Source organism: Nelumbo nucifera, chromosome 3, assembly GCF_055504915.1.
Source record: "Nelumbo nucifera cultivar China Antique chromosome 3, China Antique-T2T, whole genome shotgun sequence".
Taxonomy (NCBI): domain Eukaryota; kingdom Viridiplantae; phylum Streptophyta; class Magnoliopsida; order Proteales; family Nelumbonaceae; genus Nelumbo; species Nelumbo nucifera.
In genome coordinates, this window is record NC_142651.1 from 39,524,274 (window position 1) to 39,542,240 (window position 17,967).

A 17,967-nucleotide genomic window follows, 5' to 3' on the forward strand; every position below is an offset into this window, starting at 1 on the left:
TTGATACAATGCATTGAATTTATTGCATATGCTAGCATTTTTTGCATTTTATTCAGGGTTCTCTAGATTATGAGCTTGGAAAATGGGGATTAGTTACCCTTTTAGTCTTGTCCATCTCCAGTTTCGCAAGGCTACGGATTAATTACCCTTTTGGTCGATCGATCTACACATCCATGGCACATGTCCTACACATTGGTTTATTTTTAGTTTTTTTCCTATTCCTCTCCCTTTTATAGGGAGTTCATATTGACTATATTCTACCAGATTATAATGTCACTTGTTCTGTGGCACATGAATATCTTATATATCATAATCAAATAAATTCAACCAAAGATAAATTAAAATGATGTGTGTTATATAATAGAGATTTTAGTATCACTTGACACTTTCTCCTACAAAAATTCCTTTGTTTTAGGAGGGAATTCAACGGATTGTTGTGACAAAAGAAAACAACCAAACTATAAAAGGGAGAGTCCTTTTCTTCCTCTTGCAAATCTCAATAACTCTCAAACGGCCTCTAAGCATAAGCAGCCTAGTGAGTTATTAATTCTTGATACCAACGATATTTTCACTCTAGCCATGAGGACTACATTCTTGATTTCATCTCTCTTGATTGTGTTATCATCAATTATCCAATCTGAGGCCATAACATCATCTCATGAGTCTCATCACCAATCGGTGTTGGATACAGATGGCAATGAGACCCAATCATGACAACCCTACTACATTGTCTCAGCCATCTGAGGTGGCAGAGGCGGTGTGTCACTCGATAGAAGAGAGAAGTCTCGTTCATCAGTTGTGAGGCAGCATGGTTCTGAAATGAACCTTGACATGCCTATATCTTCCTCTCCAGCATCAGCTTCAATGGAAGGAAGAATTGTCTCACTCCCCAAAGAGTGAGCCATTGGAAGGATGCTTCTCAGAACTAGAATCCCATCATCATCTGGGGCAAGAACTATCCTTGAGTCGACAGATGTGAACATCAGATTCTCAAAGATGCCTATAGTTTGGCATGTTCAAGAATCACAGGGATCATCTTCGCCAAGCAAGATAAGGTATGTTACAATCGGCGGACAACCAGGACACCCTAGTTCCTCAACTATAAGAAATTGGTTCAAGATTGAGCGAATTAGTAACTCTAGCCCTGAGTACCACATTGCATATTGCCCTAGCGTGTGCGAGTTATGCAAGATTGTGTGTGGGAATGTGGGCATATCATCCGAGAGTGGGAGAAGGTGGCTATCTGTGTCTAAGCACAGAGAGTTCCCATTTGTATTCGTCAAGGCTAGGCACAACTAAGTGCATGACATGGAAAATGATGAATTCAATAAGGGGCTACATCCTCTCTAACATGCACTATGATTCATAGCAACCCACAATTTTGTTTGCTTTAATGTTTTTTTTTGCTTGGGCTTTTTGCTTTTAAAAAATCGATTGATTAAGTATTTATCAAAAAAAGAGTGAATGAATTAGAAACTTTTCTTTGACTTTTATTTATTTTTCTATTTTATTATTTTGTTTATTGCAATTTTGTTAGATTAAAACCCGTGGGACGTGATTTTATTAACTAACTAGAGAGACAAAATCACTTTTTTATGGTACGAGTAATCATTGGGTCTTACTCTTATACTCAGCCAAAGCTCGTTACAAAACTAGGGATCCAATTCAGTTCTATTCATGAATTCTTCAATGCACTCAAACCTCAATCCCCCCCCCCAAAGGCCTCAATTCCAAGCTCAACATAGTTGAAACTTGAAATTGTTAAAATCAGCCATCAATACATAGGGTCAAGATGCCAACTAATGGTGGCTCAGTTGGTAGGTTCTCTGACTCGTCCGAGTAGAGACCTGGAATCAAATCCCGCTGCCACCAGGGGTTGGGGGGGATAAGGGAAAGGAGATGGGCTACCCCCTGTTGTATAGCCCCATAAAGCAAAAAAAAAAATACATAGGGTCAAGATCTATTGCAACAAGCCAAAGGCGTCTTCGAACGCTTAGAGAATGGCATCTTGCGCCAGCAGCACATTGGAAACATCTTCAGGCACTTTGTCACTCTCTTCTCTTAACGGTGCTTTACCCTAATTCAATGGTTTTTTATGTCATTCGGTGTTGGGTTAGTTTAATTTAGAACTGTTTGGGAATTAACATCAAATAATAGTAATTATTGATATTACAATAATAATAATAATAATAATAATAATAATAATAATAATAAATGTTTATATATAAAATTGAATTAAAATTTTTAGTTAGTCTAATCAATAAAATAAGTTATTACTTAATTAATTTAAAACTTAAGAAAATTAAAAGTATAATTAATTAATATAACTACATATAAATTAGTTAACATTTCATCCATAACTTAAACAAATTAAAATTATAATTAAGTATTTTGAACTCAATTAAACATATAAATGTTAGCAATTCAAAACTAATTATTATTGATCTGAAATCCATTTAAGTAGCATTTATAATAATTACATTCAATTTAAAATTAAAATTAAAATTAAAATTATTTTAAATTAATCATAAACAAATTAATCATCTAAAGATATTGCTTGGATTGGATAGGAACCAGCTCTACCCAAATGAGAATATGATAAGATCCTACTTCAATTTCGTTGCACGGGTCTCGACTAGTAAAAATGTAAAAGAGCACTACCAATATGAGCTTGTCTTACGCCATGGGTTCCAAAGCCCAAAGTAAGGTTGTGAGATGGATAATTGGCAATAAAAATTTTGTCAAACTCTTATGGCCATTGATGGTCAACGCCTTATAGTTGGCACATGGCTTATATGATGATGGTGATAAAATAAATGAAATGAAAAATGTAATTTAATTTTATAAAAATTATAAAATACAAAAGGATCCTTCAACAATAATAACAATCAACAGAAAAGGCAACTAGATGTCTAAAAAGCTAGAATGAGTATAAAGAGGATATGATGGACACAAGTTCCCATTAAAGAGTAATTATTGCAAAGCTATCAAACCACAGTTTATATTTGTTTGGGAAAATTTAATAGTACCCAAATCAATAAGTTTCCTTCAATCTTATTGATTAGAATTTGATGGTATTTTAACCTTTTAATAACTTGAAAATGTTAGACAGGGCCTACAAACTTAGGTGGCATTTGGAAAATTTGAACTATGATCTTTGAAAAGCAAAAAAAAAAAAGAAAAAAAACGTTCTGGGAGCAATTTTGAACTCCGAATGGTGAAAATTTGCTTTTATGTTTTTCTTGATCTTTGAATATAGTAATGCTATTTAGGCAAAGTTTAGGAATGCTTATTTGAAAAATAAGTGCTTATTCTAATAAGTGTTCATGAACATTTGGTGAAAAAAAATCATTTATTTCAAATAATGGTAGTATAGGTATTTTCAAAATGACATGGCGGGCCAAGACAAGCCGTAAAGGAAAGAAGCGCTTATCAAATAAGCACTTAAAAATAAACCCGGATTTTGGGCTTCTCAAATAAGTGCTTATGCTCACAATAAGAACTTATTTTGGGCTTATTTCCCAAACACCAAAAAGTGCTTATTGGTATGGTCCCGAGTGCTTATTCGTATAAGCATTCCCAAACTTAATTGGCTTTAGTAATCAAAATGTTGTAACAATTGAGAAATGTCAATTTTATAATTTTACAATTACGAATAAATATGATTTTTTATTTTAAATTTAGTAACCTCTAAAAATGTATATATTAATAATGAATTTAATTTATCATTCATATACTATTTAATAAAATTATACATTGCCAGTCACCCAATTTTTACTTGATCCATTCACCTTACCTTTTTATACCTCTTTTAAGACTCCAAAACTTGAAAACATAATCAAATTAACCCAAGACTTGCCAAAATCCACAATTCCCTCTTTTTGGCACAACCCACATGTCAAACACCCAACTAAACTCCAATAAACATAACTTTTGACTAACAAGAAAATTGAAATCAACATATGATATTATATAGGCTTTAGTACATTAATCAAATCCAATCCCTAGACTTAGGAAACTAAAATTCAGTTGCACGTTGAATTTTGTAACCAAACTCCAAAGATTTATCGTTCATTAGACACAATGTCCAAACATCGACACAAAATCAAACCCAACACATCCATCGCCTTAAGAATACTAAGATACAATTAACTCCCCTAATCTCATATCAAATTTATGACAATCAACCTTTAAAATGCCAAGATTCCATTTCAATGGCCATGAATGAATAAAAACTAGACAACTAAGATCAACAATTTTTTTTATCAAATTTGAACCTTCAACCTGACTCCCATCTTAATCCATACCCCTACGTCAAATTTCAATTCAAATTCCTTTGTTTAATTGTTTGATCAATAAAGATTCTAATGTGATATTTATGATTAAATTATTCAAGAAATTATAACCCAAGCCACCAAACCCCTCTTATTAACTCCAAAATCCTCAAAATAACCAACCTGCCTTATTTTAGCCTTAAATTCTTTCATTTCCTTTCAAAACAAGCAAGATTTTGTTTCAAGCATTCTCATTGGTTGATAAACTATAAGCTAAAACCTTATTCTGAACAAAATCTTTCAATCTACATCTCTAATCAAAGATCTAACTCTTCCATCAAATTCAAGACATTCAAAAATGTTTGGCACCAAAATCGAAAATTCCTTCAATATGAAGCCTAGATTGTGTTTTAGCAAGTCTCATTAATTAGAGATTATCAACAATATATCTCTATCATGCAAGCCTCATTTGACAAATCATACCTTATCACCATATTCAAAGACCAAAAAAAAACATAGTACATCAAATTTCATAACTAATTACTACATTTGACCGCTAAACAAGCAAACTTCCGTTTCAAGCCTTCTTATTGGTTGATGAGACAAGCTAAATCCTTAATCTGAACCAAAGCTTTCAATCCAAATTTCTAACCAAAGATTCACCTCTTTCATTAGATTCAAGACATTCAAAATGCCTTCCCACCAAACTTCATTCAAAGATTCCCTCATTTGATGTATTATCAAACCAAGATTCCATTTTAGCAAATCTCATTGATTAGAGCTTATCGACCATAAATCTCCATCATCCAAATCTCATTTGACCAATCAGACCACATCATAATGATAAAAAAATAGTATGTCAAATTTCATAACCTAATTCACTCATTTAACCATTAAAGTAGAAATATTTTGTTTCGATGCACCAAATTAAATTGCTACTTTTTCTATTCCAACCTAAGACTTCAATAGAGTGGATGCTGATGTCAGCCCTATAATAGACCTATTAAAACACATAGGCCAATAAAATAGCCTAATAAACTTAAAAATCCAAAAACCTAAAGATACCCCCAATTGAAGCTAGGAAAAGACAAAATGGCAATTATGGTTAGGGATGGGCATGGATTGGTTCTAGGTTTTTGGAACCGGATCCTACCTTATAAAGTTCAATTCTAGGGTTAGTTCTAGCCTTGGCGATTTTGGGGTCGATTACAGGGTCTACTCGTGGAACCTATTATTTCTTTACTCTCCCCCTTATATAAAAAAGAAGCATGTTCTTTAAAACTTGATTTTCGATACACATAATATATAGTTTAAAACTTATATTGTCTTCATTGATTAAATTGAGTAATTTAACATTTTCCGTTATTTTTAACAAATTTAATAATTTTAAATGCATTTGTATTATTTTATAATTATAATTATTTAACATGTATTACTTCAAGTAATATATTTTAAACATTTGACAATTAATTATTATTTTAAACTATTGTTTAGTCACTTATAAATTTGCTAGATATCTGAATATTTTTCATTATTTTACATAATATTTGTTGATACACCGTCTAATGACAAGGGTATAACCAAAAAGTTGGGTTGAGGATCTCCACAGACATGTTTTCACCTATGGTCATAGAAGATGTATCATAAGCCCTGAAGTGGCTACCCAAGGGCAAAGACTTTGATCGTCAAGTAAGGAATCAGAAGATTGAACAAACTAAAGAGCTTGTGGGATAATCAAACACACGAGATGAGTAAGAGGTTAGAGAAATAGAGTGGTGAAGGGGAGATACCGGCAATGTTTGGTTTGAAGGAAAAGGTATGGAAAGGAAGGGAAGCCTTTACAAACCTTGTATAGGTTTCCCTGTCGGTCTCTTCCTTTCCCTACCTTTTTCTTCAAACCAAACATTGCCTTAACGACTTGCCTATTTATAGGGAGGGGAGCCATTAGTAGTGAGTGTGATGGATCCTATACTGGCTCCTATGTCAATCCTCTTCCTTTACCTGGAACGGGATCTGCTCCTTACACAGGGGCACCTCACAGGCACATCCACCATGCATTGGGAACATCTCCCGTGAATAATAACTTATAACTATAGGAGATGTTCCCATTACATGGTAGGATGTGCACGTGAGGTCAGCATGAGGCACCTTATGTGAGGAGCAGATCTAGTCTCTTATCGTGGTGCTCAAGTCATGCCCATGTGGTTGGTTGTTATCGCACATTAAGTGCACAATTGTTAGTTACTTAATTAGGTCAGCCTTTGTGTGGGGGCTGTCCATTACAATTCCATATGTTGCATTTAGGTTTCCTGGTGAAATTATTGAATTGCCCTTTGAGTTGATATGAATTGCTTGGTCTTCCCTTGAGGTGAGACATGTGGCAGTCTCCCATTGGTGTTGGTCATATAGGTCATATCAATATTTGATATTTTTATTATTTAACGCATATAGAATTGTACTAGTCAGTACCGTGCGATGCATAGGAGCATTGTGACTAACCCAATTGGGTTAACCGACCGGCTTGAATCCAATCAACTGAGGTTGACCAAATTTTGTATTAATTTAATAATTAATACAAAATTAGTTGTAAAATGGGGAGAGAGAGGAAATAAACATGAGAGAAAAGACTAGGTGACGTTTGATAAATCATAAATCTGAAAAGCTAAAAAGATATTAAAAGTGTTTGAAATTTGAAAAGAGCTATCATGTTTTTCTATTTTTTAGATGCTAATAGATAAGGTTGTTTGTGTTGGATCAATCATTCAGCATCTGAAATTCCCTGATTTTACTATTTTACCCTAGAACAGACTATTTAATAATTTTGAGTTCAATTTGCACTATTTCATATCAAATAATTTATGAAATTCAAAATAATATGAATAAAAAATAATAAATAACACAATCAAAATTATTAAAAGTAATTGATGACTAATAAAAATATTAAAGTAATTAATACTTAATAAAAATGCAAATAATTAATAATTAAAAAATAACACAATTAAAATTAAAAAATAATTAATGACTAAAAAATATTTACATAATTAATAATTAATAAAAAATAAAATAATTATTAACTAATAATTAGTAATTAATAAAAATAATTGTTAATTATTAATTTACACAAATAAAACTTAAAATAATTTTAAAAAATTGATAAAAATTAATAATTAAAAAATAACACAACTAAAATGAATAAAGATAATGAATGACTAATAAATAATAATTTATACATAAAAATTAAAATAATTTTAATTAATAATTAACACAATTAAAATTAATAAGTTAGTAGTTTAATAATTCATTTAAATTGGTATTGGGATAACAATTAGAATAATATTGTAATCTGGTTTCCAACACAAAGATAGCTCGTCTCATAGGACGGATTACTCCCATGGGATTTTTTGGAACAATATGCATTTGCATTTTACTCCTAAAAGTAATAGATAAGATGGATTTCAAAGGAAAAAGTGGTTTGCAGTTGGGTTGAGCTTGGAGTTCATGGTGTGAGTTATGATGGATGAAAAAACCAAAAGCATACACAAACATACAACCGAAGAAAATGATAACTAAATTCTATAACAACTGTAAACAACTATAATTAAACAAATCAAAATCAAAATAAACATAAAAAGTTGTTTGAAGAAGAACAATTGTAAACATAATGATTAGAACAACTGTAAGCCAACGTTTGTTAAACATTAAGAGCCGTTTGAAGAAGAATATTTGAACTTTATGAACAACCATTTTAAGAAGAAGAAGAAGAGGAGGAGGATACCTTCGACGAAATGAGCAACGATCTTCAGTCGAGACGAGTGGTGGTCGTGAGGATGCTCTTCTAGAGAGAAAACGCAAATGGAGGAAAATGTTAGGTTTTGGGGTTAACAGGGGCAAAATTGTGTTATTTCCATGTTTCTTGGGGGTATTTTCAACTTTTGGCTCGCTCTGAAACTCATATGAGCGCGTTAAGAGCTGACCTATGAGCTTTAAAATTCAGATCTAAAAAATGGGATTCAGACCCATTTTTAGAAGTAACACTAAAGGACTCTAGTGTCTAAAAAGCAAGATTTTTAGACACCAAACCTTTGAAAAGCGTGATCAAATGCCCCCTTAATATCCAAATTGCAAAATTAATAAATTAGACAAAGTGATCAAACAAATTTCATCACTACTAATCAACCTCTCTTTAATTTTTAGAAAACATTAAGTGGATTCTGAGCAAAAAAAAAAAAAAGTTCGTTACATGCTTAGATATGATATCATGTTCTCAACCAATACATTAATTTGAGTTAATTAAGTAAATTTAATCTAAGTTAATTGACTTAAAGAGCCAAGTTAAATACATTAAGTAATTAATTAATTTAACTAATTGAATTATTTGAGTATATAAACTATTTTACTTAATTTAATTAACATAAATATATTAATTAAATATTGAATATTACACAAATGACCATTATGCATCTCATGGCTATAGACAAAGTTGGGCATCTTTTATTCATGCCTCCTTATCTAGTTTTTGTCATTTTTAGAGCTAAATTCTAATAGTCCGAATCTGCTACATCTAATGGATATAGTAAGGGTTTAATCAATAACTAGCAAGGACCCGTGCAATGTACGGGAAAATCTAAAAGATTGAATAATTTTATTTACTATTAATTAATTAATTAATTAATAATTAAAATTTGTTATTAATTAACTAAAAGTATTCAAAGTTATTGTTAATATTTAAAATTTTAATAATTGTATTTTCATTTAATGTTGATTTACAAAAAGTAATTATTGTTCATTTAATATAAACAAATATTTTTTAATAAATTTAATTTATTAATCATTTGTAGTAATTTTAATAACTGTTATTGATGAGGGCAGATTTGGCCTTCCAGTGAAATTGTGACACGTGGCACCTCGTGACAACTAGGCAAGCACCCAGGCAACAACTTACCAAGGTGGTGTCCCTCCCGGGCATCGGTCTGGCTGGCCTGGCGCAACCTGCACGCGGCCCACGGGCGGCCTGCACGCGGCCTGGCGCGACCTGTGCGCGGCCTGCGCGACCTGGCCGGATCAGCCTGCCACAGGCGCCAACCTAACAACCTGACCCGGACACAGGCGCCGACCTGGCAACCTGGCCCGGACACCGACCCGCCGACTGACACAGGCGCCGACCTAACAACCTGACTCGGACACAGACGCCGACCTGACAACCTGACCTGGACACAGGCGCCGACCTGACAACCTGACCTAGACACAGGCGCCGACCTGGCGACCTGGCCCGGACACCGACCCGCCAACTGACACAGGCGCCGACCTGACAACCTGACCCGGACACAAGCGCCGACCTGGCAACCTGGCCCGGACACCGACCCGCCGACAGACATAGGCGCCGGCCTGGCAACCTGGCCCGGACACCAACCCGCCGACAGACACAAGCGTCGGCCTAGCAACCTGGCCCGGACACCGACCCGCCGACTGACATAGGTGCCGACCTGACAACCTGGCCCAGGCGCCGACCTGGCCGCCTGGCACAAGCGCCACCCTGACAACCTCGAGGAGTTCATCACCGTACCCCGGTTCTGACGGGATATGACGTCTTACCATTTGAAGGCTTTTCACCCACCTAACCCGCGAGGGCACCACTATATAAGGACTCTGACCCCCAAAGCCAGAGGGAAGAAAAGAGGATGGTAACCCCCGCTCTCTAGTTCTTTCATTTCTCTCCAAGCCCTCTGTAATCAAAATGCTAACTTAGGCATCGGAGAGTCCCCGCCGGGAAAATACCCTCGGGTCCTCTGATTCAGTTATCGCAGGTCCCTCAGCTCCCGCTGTCTACAAAGGAGAGAAAATCACCTCACGCGTAGGGTAGTCGGGTTGCACTACACCAGGGAGCTCCACCATCCTCTGAGTTGCAGACCGCCTAGGAGCAAGTCAAGTGACGAGTTCGCCATCAGGCAGTTCGCCACCAGGGAGTTCACCACCAGGCAGTGCGCCACTAGGCAGTTCGCCACCAGGGAGAACTACCAGGCAGTTCGCCATCAGGCAGTTTGCCACCAAGCAGTTCGCCCCCAGGCAGTTCGCCACTAGGTAGCTCCACCAGGCAGTTTGCCACCAGGCAGTTCGCCCCCAGGTAGCTCGCCACCAGGCAGTTCGCCACCAGGGAGCACTACCAGGCAGTTCGCCATCAGGCAGTTCGCCACCAGGCAGTTCGCCCCCACGCAGTTCGCCCCCAGGCAATTCGCCACCAGGTAGCTCGCCACCAGGCAGTTCACCACCAGGGAGCACTACCAGGCAGTTCGCCATCAGGCAGTTCACCACCGGGCAATTCGCCCCCAGGCACTTCGCCACCAGGTAGCTCGCCACCAGGCAGCTCGCCACCAGGGAGCACTACCAGGCAGTTCGCCCCCAGGCAGTTCGCCACCAGGCAGTTCACCACCAGGGAGCACTACCAGGCAGTTCGCCATCAGGCAGTTCGCCCCCAGGTAGTTCGCCACCAGGTAGCTCGCCACCAGGCAGTTCGCCACCAGGCAGTTTGCCACCAGGCAGTTCGCCACCAGGCAGTTCGCCCCCAGGCAGTTCGCCACCAGGCAGTTCGCCCCCAAGCAGTTCGCCACCAGGGAGCACCACCAGGCAGTTCGTCACCACTAGTTCTCCCCCAGGGAGTTCGCCACCAAGTAGCTCATCACCAAGGCACGTCACCACCGGGTCAAACAACGAGGTACTTAGCCAAAAAATTTATACATCACAAAAAATGGTACGTGACCAAAAAACGGTTACATCAATTGGCGCCGTCTGTGGGAAACGCTACGAAAAGCTAAGTTCTCATCCTACAAAAGCTAAGTTCTCATCTTACCAAAGCTAAGACCTCACTTTTTTGAAGCCATCACTTTATAGTTTACATTTTTTATGAACTCAAAAACTATGCAGGGGGCTAACAGACTAAGTAGCTCTACCAACCTTACTTTCAATTCAGATAATGCTTCATCAGTCCTCTCCGCAAGGTCCCCCTACAAAGATGAGCTCTTCGTGGCTTCCGCGGGAGTTGACGGCCAACAGACTACATAGGCGCCCTTACCGGTCGAGCCTTCCAAGGCTCCCGTGTGAGCTGGCAACCTAAAGTTAGTAGTGCTGCCCCCGAAGGTCGAGCTCCTAGTAGCTTCTTGTAGGAGTGGGTGACCGGCATTACGAAGCTGATGCAACACAATCATAGCTTGACACCTCACAGGCAAAGCCTACGGGCCACATTACTGCTTAAGACCCGGTCGCCTCTCTGGCACGGGCAAAGTCAAAAAAGAGTAGATTACGAGTCACTCCCAAAAGCCTACGGGCCACATTACTACTTAAGACCTGGTCACCTCTCCGGCACGGACAAAAGTCAAAAAAGAGTAGACTACGAGTCACTCCCAAAAGCCTATGGGCCACATTATTGCTTAAGACCCGTTCGCCTCTCCGACACGGGCAAAAGTCAAAAAAGAGTAGACTACGAGTCACTCCCAAAAAGCCTACGGGCCACATTACTACTTAAGACCCGGTCGCCTCTCCGGCACGGGAAAGTCAAAAAAGAGTAGACTATGAGTCACTCCCAAATCCTACGGGCCACATTACTGCTTAAGGCCCAGTCGCCTCTCCGGTCGCCCCCAGGCAGTTCGCCGCCAGGTAGCTCCACCAGGCAGTTCGCCACCAGGCAGTTCGCCCCCAGGTAGCTCGCCACCAGGCAGTTCGCCACCAGGGTGCACTACCAAGCAGTTCGCCATCAGGCAGTTCGCCACCAGGCAGTTTGCCCCCAGGCAATTCGCCACCAGGTAGCTAGCCACTAGGCAGTTCGCCACTAGGCAGTTCACCACCAGGGAGCACTACCAGGCAGTTCGCCATCAGGCAGTTCGCCACCAGGCAGTTCGCCCCCAGGTAGCTCGCCACCAGGGAGCACTACCAGGCAGTTCACCACCAGGCAATTCGCCCCCAGGCAATTCGCCACCAGGTAGCTCGCCACCAGGCAGTTCACCACCAGGGATCACTTCCAGGCAGTTCGCCATCAGGTAGTTCACCACCAGGCAGTTCGCCCCCAGGCAGTTCGCCACCAGGTAGCTCGCCACCAGGCAGTTCGCCACCAGGCAGTTTGCCACCAGGTAGTTCGCCACCAGGGAGCACTACCAGGCAGTTCGCCCCCAGGCAGTTCGCCACCAGGGAACACCACCAGGCAGTTCGTCACCAAGTAGTTCTCCCCCAGGGAGTTCGCCACCAAGTAGCTCATCACCAAGGCACGTCACCACCGGGTCAAACAACGAGGTACTTAGCCAAAAAATTTATACATCACAAAAAATGGTACGTGACCAAAAAACGGTTACATCAGTTATTATTTTCATTAGTTTTACATGAAATTTTGATTTACTTTAAATAAATAAAAATAATTACAAAAGCTAACATTTTTATTAATTTCATTAATAATTACCAATTATATAGGAAGGGGAACGGGACGTCTTTGGGTTGGGGCACCCATCCCTGTCCTCGCCCCATAGTCAAGACACTCTACCCCATTCCTACCCCATCCCCAGTGTTAGGCGGGTTCATGGCAAGGCACCCACTCCCCATTAGGGGCTGGGAATCCTCGAACTACCCCACCTCGTCCTTAGTGTTAGGCGAGTTTAGGGCAAGGCACACACTCCTCATCAAGGATATATAATCCTTGAATTTTCCTTTCCCCGTCCCTAGTGTCGGGTGGGTTCAAGGCAAAGCACCCACTCACTGTCAACCCAATATTCAATTTGATGACAAAAATGATCAAAAGGATATACTAAGTATCAACCACATGGTAAATTTCTAAAAGTACACTAAATTACTTATAGAATTACGCTAATTTATCTTATATTTTCTAATATAAATTAATCAATAATTTCCCTTTTCCAATATTATACTAACTTATCTTAATAAATTGTGTAATTATTGGTTCGAATTAAAATTTTCCCTTTCCCATACTCATTTATCTTTAATATTTTTCAATAATTTACAATGGAAATTACATAATTCTTCAATATCTTTCCAAAATCTATCAAATGTAATAATTTAATTTCCTAAAGTTTCCAAAATATTCCAATAATTTTCAATAATTATTTAATACATTTGAAATAAACTTTCAAAAAATTTATATCTTTTAATTTCCAAAATGTTATTTTACAAAAATGTAATTTTATGATTTTTTTTGAGAAATTTATTACATTTGTGTAATTATGGAGATTTATTGAAAATTATTTTAAATTGTTATTAAATATTTATTTTTGTTATGTAGTTTACTAACAAAATTACACTTATTTATCTTTTATTTTCCAATATAAATTAATTAGTAATTTCATTTTTCAACATTATAGTATTTTATTCCTACATCTAGATTTTGTTATTGACTATAATAATAGCAATAACTAAAATTTTATACTTTTTGATAATTGTTAAATATAATTCTCAATTTTATAGAAATTAGTTAAAGAGTTTTCAATTTCTATAAAATGTTGTTAATTAACATGAATATAATGGTTTTTACCCAAAATACTTTAAAAAGTCATGATCAGTTATTTAACAATAATTTTTATTAATTTTTGGTAATTTACTAACAATACTAATAAGAATATTTAATTTTTAGTAATTTACTAACAATATTTATTAACTTTTGGTAATAACACTATTTAAAACTCATTGAATGTGGGTTGGAGTAAATATTAATCATATTTAATTATTTATTAATTAATATGAATATTTTAAATGAGAGAGAGTGGATATAGATTGTAGGGAGAGATTTTAGGAATTGATTGGGTAGTGAGGTAACATGATATGTTCCTAATGGCTAGAGAGATTCAAGGAATATTTTTAGGTATAATGGTGACATGGCTTAATGGGAGTGGTGGGAAGGGGAGAGGATAGAAAGTCAAGGAGAATGGACGGTGGGGGTAATGGAGCAAGGAGGTCTCTCTCTCTGCTCTTCATCTCTCTCCCGCTGTCTGTCCATTGCTGCCATTGCTATTGCAACATCAAACAGTGGCAGTGGTCTCTCTTTGCTCTCCCTCTCTCCTACTTTTTGTCAGTTGCCGCCATTGTCGCTGCAACTTCAAGCATCAATGGCAAAGGTCTCTCTCTCTGCTCTTTGTCTCTCTCCCCCTTTTGCTCTTTCTATCCGTTGCCGACATCGTTGTTGCAACTTCAAGTGGCAGTGGCAATGGCTTTTTTTTCTACTTGCTCCCCCAATCTATCTCTCTCTACTCTTTGTCTCTCTCCCCTTTCATTCTCTACAACAGCATCTTCATGGACAATCAGCCATGCCATCGACGAAGGACAAAGAGAGGTTCCCACCAATCAATCAGTTGTGCCAAAACCAAGACACAAGAAACCAAATCATTCTCCTCATCTTTCAAAACCCTGATCCTCCTCTCTTACTCCTCTTCAAGTCCGTTGTTTTCTTTCTTCTTCCTCTGTAAGAATGGAAACCAAGAAAAAGGCACCCCAACAAGTTGATCTCTTTCTCTCTATCCACAAAAGTTCAATCAGTTGTTGGTCAAAGCAAATAGCTAGCCGATCAACCTTCTCTCTCACTTGATCTGGCATTTTAAGGGTTGTAGGGATTTAAAGTCTGATGTAATCTCTGATCCATCATGTCTCTAGGATCTATAGTAAAACCCCACCGATATCTCTCCCGTAAAGGTGAAGAGGGTAATATTGGGTTTAAAAAAATTAACAATCACGTGATGTCACATCACATGTTATGGATTTTGATGGAACATTAATAGAAAAAACCACAGACATATGGAGCAAAGGGGTAATGGAGCAAGGAGAGGCATGTTGGTGTGTGTGTGTGTGTATACACTACCGAGCCCCTGTGCAATGCACAGGAAAAAGATGTTAAGGCTTATAGGGCTTAAAACTTATTGCTCTATGGGGGGCTATACAACCCAGGAGTAGGGGTGGAAATTTCCCCATCTCCGTTAGGTAACCGACGTCCCTAACCGGGCAAGGACAGCAAGTGAAGTCCACACCCCACCCCAAGGTCCCTAACCTTAATTATATATATATATATATATATATATATATATATATATATATATATATGTATGTATTATATTAAATATATGATATTATTTATGATATATATATATCAAAATATATTTAAAATATTATTGCATTTTAACTTTTCCCTCTATTTTAAATAAATATTTTCCTAAAATCAAACTTTTAATTAAAAAAATTCAAGGATTTGGGTCCCTGATGAGGAACCCATCTCCATCGGGGACGAGAGTGGAGGCTAAAATTTTTCCTCGACAATGATTGGGCTTGGGGATGGGTATTAATTTAAAACTTGGGGTTAGGGACAAGGGAGTATGATTCCCGCCTCGAACCCACTCGTTTTAATTCCTATACGGGTCATCCCCCAAACCCATAAATATAGTTCCAATAATCATGAAAATTATAAATGTAGTGTCCAAAAATTATGGAAATTATTAATTTTATGATTTAACTTTCACTAAATTAAATTACCAAAATCAGTAATAGTTAGTAACTAAATTACCAAAATCACTAATTATTGCTAAAAAATTATAGTAAATATCAAAATTACAGAAATTGTAAAAAATAAATTGATATTAATTGAAATTAATTTTCCACTAAAGCTTTATTGAAAATTTTTAATTACTATCTAATAATATCATTAAATATTAATAAATTGACCAAAATTATTGAAAATGTAAAAAAAATTATCTTTATTTGAATAAATTTTCAAATGAAAATTACTCATAATTTTTAATTATTAAATTGGTATTTATTAATATTTTAATTAATTGTTCATTTTATGAGTAATTATTTATTTCAATAATTAATTTTCAAAAATTTCTAAAATTATATTACCAATATCAATAATTTTCAACAAGTAATTATTAGTAATTAAAATTTCCAATTACCAATATTACAAAAAATTATCAAATGAATTTAATTACCAATGTTATGGATTTTGACGGAATATTAACAGATGCTAACAACACGGGTAGAGCTAGTCAATTGCCAGAAACAGTGAGGGTGGTTTAAGACAATAATTAAACACTAAGGGTACAATTTATCAAATAGTTAAACAATAGGGATAATTTAAGAAATTTGCCCTTATTTTTTTAATAGACTATAAAATTATTAATAATTTACCATTTTTTATTATTTTAAATAGACTTAAAAATATTAGATTTCTTTTGAAAATATTACACTTTATATAATATTGTTGTAATTCATGAGGATCTCCCAAACTTTATTCAGGATTTTTGTTGATTAGTACATAAGTTAGTTGGTCATCAATCCCAATTGACGAAAATCAAAACTCTAAGGCTCCATTTGTTTACAATACAAATGCTAAATCGAGGTATGTACCCTGGTTCGTGTTTGCAAACGTTTGGTTGTGTTTTTTTTTTCTCACATCGTATATGAGAAAATCACATTAGTGTACCCAAATTTTTTATACAAACTTGTGCTCTTCTTATAAATAGTGTGTTTAATAAAAAATTGAAAGCATTTAATGATAGGGCCTGTGTTTTTCACCTATTTCAAACAAATAACTTACAAAGATCCTCTGTACTTTGTTTTGTGATAGGCTCCTTGTAATATGACCTTGAGACAAAGACCCCTCTTAACCGTTAAATCAGATGATGGAAAGTGTTAAATTATCAGACTTTTTCTATTTTATTATTTTTCATTTTCTCTTAAAACCTATTTAACCTATTGTTTTTAGATGGAGGAAACCATTTCTCATCTTCCCTTTCTTTATCATGAGAATTGCAATGGTTGATAGCCCAACATCAGATGCCTGCCCATATCACCGAGAAGATGTCCAACTTCAACCTCTTAGAAAGCTTAGCCTGCATGACAGCGTTATCAAAGGGGCGAGAGGGACTGTATCTAGGATCTGCTCCATTGCCTGGATTTCAGGGATCTTATCCTCGAGCCGAGTTTCAATTCCCATCCGTGCGCGCTTTCATCCCAGAAATCAGTTGAAGCTTTCGCAAGTCCTCGCTTGAGAACGATTCCTCCACAGAATGATTTTGCAAGTCCATCGTACTGTCAAAAACCCCCTGTACAATGCGTTCACGGAACCCGCTGCGGGCCAATACCCGTCTTTGAAAGGTTTGGTTTGGTGAATCAGAAGGATATGTGTGACTGTCACCCCCCATGCTATGCGCAGACAAATTTTCGTTTTCTTCCTATCGGCCGGGGAACAAAAAACTCTCTTCGTTATGGGGAGAACGGATTTTCTCTCGAAGGTAGTACTCTTGGCTCATCAAGTCGTTTCACTTTCGTATACGTTCGAAATGGTCCACAAGCTCCTGGGTGGAAAGGTCACTACGGATGGACCTTTCGATGCTCGCTAACAGTGACGAAAGATCGATGAACGCTCTAACCTTCTCGTAGAAGCCTCGATAATCCAACCAGAGCCTCTCGAGAGCTTCGGAAGTCATATTAGCCTCCCTCACCATTGCCTGAGTTTCAGTGGCTTCGACAGTATATAAGAAATTCAGCAAGCCATTCTGCAGCTTGACTGCCGTCTCTCTAAAAGCTTCGGCAACAGTCCCGAGCATCGGGCTCACCACGCCCGTCGGGGGAGGGCTCCGAAGTTTAGTTGGCTCGAACGGTGCAAGAGCGCGTAGAGACACCGGCTCTGGAATTTGGGAAGTAACCACAGGAGTTCGAG

At 37.4% G+C, this 17,967-nt stretch overlaps 1 pseudogene; it reads left to right on the top strand.

Annotated features, from left to right (window-relative positions):
- The first annotated feature begins 579 nt into the window (after positions 1-579).
- LOC148801142 (kunitz trypsin inhibitor 5-like) lies at positions 580-1,299 on the top strand (annotated as a pseudogene).
- The last annotated feature ends 16,668 nt before the right edge of the window (positions 1,300-17,967 follow it).